Source organism: Emydura macquarii, unplaced genomic scaffold, assembly GCF_026122565.2.
Source record: "Emydura macquarii macquarii isolate MOO-44397 ecotype Brisbane River unplaced genomic scaffold, CSIRO-AGI_Emac_v2 contig_2403, whole genome shotgun sequence".
NCBI lineage: Eukaryota > Metazoa > Chordata > Testudines > Chelidae > Emydura > Emydura macquarii.
The window spans coordinates 244,988-248,423 of record NW_027132540.1 but is presented as its reverse complement, the minus strand read 5'-3'; the positions used below and the strand labels follow the sequence as shown (position 1 = coordinate 248,423).

The following is a 3,436-nucleotide window of genomic DNA, read 5'->3' as shown; positions in this document are numbered from 1 at the left end:
CAGCTGAGACAGAAAATGCTCAGTGCCACCTCGGAGCCACCCCGGGCAATGTCCCATCTCCAGCAGTGGCCATCCCTGATGCTTCTGAGGAAGAAGACAACAATCGAATAATTATTTTGGAGTGGGGGGTCCCTTCCTGAGCCTTGCAGGAGATCAGCTGAAACCCTGCAGCACGAGCTTTTGGGAACAGAAGACGTGAACCACAAGGAACCTTCAGTGTTGCCACCCCCGCCCCTCCATCCCAAGAGACTCCATCACACAATCTGGCTCGGACATTGTTCAGCTGTTTCAGAAAACGAATTAAGTTATTTACCACTGTGACCACGGTTTGGAGGCTGTCCCAGAACCTCACGCCTTTGATGGTTAGAGAATGTCTTCTCCTTTCTGTCCCTTGGTGCGGGAGGGGAGTGGGATCCAATGGGTTAGATCAGGTGAAGCTGGGACTCCTGGGTTCTAGTCCTGGGTGATATCGGGAGGGAGGGGGTGTCTGGGACTACTGGGTTCTGTTCCTGGCTGTGAAAGGGGAGTGTGATCCACACCAAACAATACAGCACTGCCATGATTTGGGTCCCGGGTCTCAGTCTCCGGCCGTCACCAGACTGGCAGGAGAGAAAGGAGCAGAATGTGGCCCTCTGGATCTAAGGGTGAGAACACATTGATCCAGGGAACAAGCTGGAAATGCAGCTGTACAAACAGGGCAGAGATGCAAGCCAGCCTCCTTGTCCGCCCACACAGTCTGCTCTCCTCTGCACACCCCCACTGAGCAGGGCTCATTTCCTCCATCAAAGACACAACCCTCCCAGCTCCCATTTGCGTTCTGGCTGTGCCATCCCACGGGCGTTTTTTAACATGAGGCAGGACTCCCAACAGTCATGGGAAATGCTGTGTGTTCCACAGGGCTGGAGCCAGCACCCCTTAGAAGGGAAAGGACTCATATCTCATTGCCCACCTCACTGACCAGCCAGTCCCTGCAGACTGGGACCAGAACACGGCCTCTACTGCCGTCCCAGCAGCGTCCTCCTCAGTGCTTCCTTCATCTCCTTGTTTCACAGCCTGTGGATCAGCGGGTTGAGAAAGGGGGTCCCCACCGTGTAGAAGAGAATCACCACCTTCCCGCTGCTTCCTGGGGTGGCTGGGTTGACGTAGGTCACCATGATAGAGCCGTAGAAGAAACCCACGACAGCCAGGTGTGAGGTGCAGGTGGAGAAGGCCTTCTGCCGCCCGGCCCCTGCAGGGAGTCTCAGCATCACCCTGATAACTAGCCCATAGGAAGTCAGAATGAAGAGGACGATGGCGAAGATGATGAGGGAGGTTAGGGTGAAGCAGGTCAGCTCAGTCAGGGGAGCTGGGGTGCAGGAGGCAGCCAGCAATGGGCCCACATCGCAGATAAAATGATCCAGGGTGTAGGGGCCAGAGAAGGAGAGCTGGGAGATGAGGGCAATGGCCACCATGAACCAGAGGAAACCGAGGAGCCAGCAGGAGGCCACCAGCAGCGAGGAGCTCTGTGGGGACATGAGGACAGGGTAGTGCAGGGGGTGGCAGATGGCCAGATACCTGTCCAACTCCATGGCCACCAGGAAGAAGCACTCAGTGGTGGAAAAGAAGAAGTAGAACTGCACGAAGCAATTGAGGAAGGAGATGGAGACCCCGGGGTTCATGAGGTCGAAGAGGATCCTCGGCACGGTGTTCGTGACATAGCTGACCTCCAGCCAGGCGAAGTTCCCCTGCAGGATATACATGGGCAGGCACTGGAGGCGGGGGTCCCGCAGCACGGCCCACACAATGCTCAGGTTGCCAGCCAGCGCCCCAGCATAGATGCAGGAGAGGAGGGCGCAGGTGAGATCCCGGCCCAGCTGGCTCAGAGAGTGAAAACCCAGCAGGATGAACTTGGTCACCAGGCTGGTGCCGTTGGCTGGATTCTTTGGGGTTGGAGGGGCCTGCAGATGAAAGGAAATGATCGACAGGACGCCAAGGCTCGGCCCAGAGCTCTGGAAGGGGAGCGGGGTCTAGTGGTTACAGGAGTCTCTTATACACATCACATCCCAAACTCCTCCCCAGCCACCTGTCCCACCACCCAATGTCCCACCTCCAGGCATTGCCTGGGGCTTCAGAGGAACAAGATTTAACGACCCCCCTCAAAAGATAAAAAACAACCCAAGTTCTCTCCGAACACATGGGGCAGGGGGTGGACATCCCTTCTCGGCCCCTGCCGATGGCCAGCTGAACCCTGAAACAGGAGCGTTGAGAATGTGGGACATTCACTGGAAATGAGCCCCAGGGCTGCTAAGCATTGCCCCCACCCTCCCAAGCAACCCCATCAGACAATCGCACTCAGACAGTTGTCCAGACCACACTGAAAACAAAGAAAATGATTCCTCCCCCGCCAACTCCGACAGGGAGGCTGTTGCAGAACGTCCCCCCTCAGCTGGTTAGAAATCCCCTGCTAATTTCCAGCAATCCTGTGTGCATGGCAGGTGGGCAGCTGGGCAATGAGGGGTGGGTTACCGAACTGGGACACAGCCAAGGAAGGAATCGAAGCAAGAAAGAAGCTGTCTGGGAAAACCCACCTGGCTGTGAGATCTCAGCCTCTTCTCTCCGCCTCTGTTAGGAAGGCGAGAGGAGTCTGATATCTCTTAGTCACTACTGAGGGTATGTCTTCACTACAACCACTACTCAGCCGCACCTGTGCCATTGTAGTACCAGAGTGTAGTCATTTCTTAAATTGACAGAAGGGATTTTTCTGTTGATAGAGTTAATCCACCTCTGTTTGTGGATTATCTCCACAATGGATAAATCACTTGGTGATTACCTGATCTGCTCATTCCCTCTGAAGCACCTGACATTGGCCTCTGTTGGACGACAGGATGTTTGTTCTGACCCAGAATGGCCATTCTTATATTCTCTCTGAGAGTTGGTAGTTAGGTTGACAGAAGAATTCTTCCATCAATTTAGCCGTGTCCACACCAGGTGTTAGACCAATTTACCTATGTTTCGCAGGATGTAAAATTTTTCACAGCCCTGAGCAATGTAGCTAGATCCATCTAATTTTTAAGTGTAGACCAGGTCTGCCTGACACTTTGATTTAGGCCTAATTTGAGATGCCTCTGATTTTTCAGCTCAACTTTAAATAACCTAGCCATGACTTTAAAACGAGCTGAGTACCCTACCAAGGAATGTGAAGTCAATGAGAGCTGTGTGTGCTTTTCACCTCGTAAAGAAAAATAGCAAGACTGAGGTTTTCTAAGCTGCCTCAGGGATCTGGGTACCTGATCTGGGCACAAATAGGAGCTCGGTCTGTCTCTTGAAGTCTCTTTACTCCATTCAAATTTACAAGCTGCAATTTTGAAAGCCAACCAAGGGAGCTGTACCCACACAATCTCTGTTCAAAAGAATGGGAGAATTGCCTTGTGCCCCACTCTTGTCTGGCCCATACGCA

The 3,436-nt window shown here is 53.4% G+C and overlaps 1 pseudogene; it reads right to left on the bottom strand.

The window, feature by feature from the left end:
- Positions 1 to 995: 995 nt before the first annotated feature.
- LOC137161899 (olfactory receptor 11H6-like) lies at positions 996 to 2,692 on the bottom strand (annotated as a pseudogene).
- Between the last annotated feature and the right edge of the window lie 744 nt (positions 2,693 to 3,436).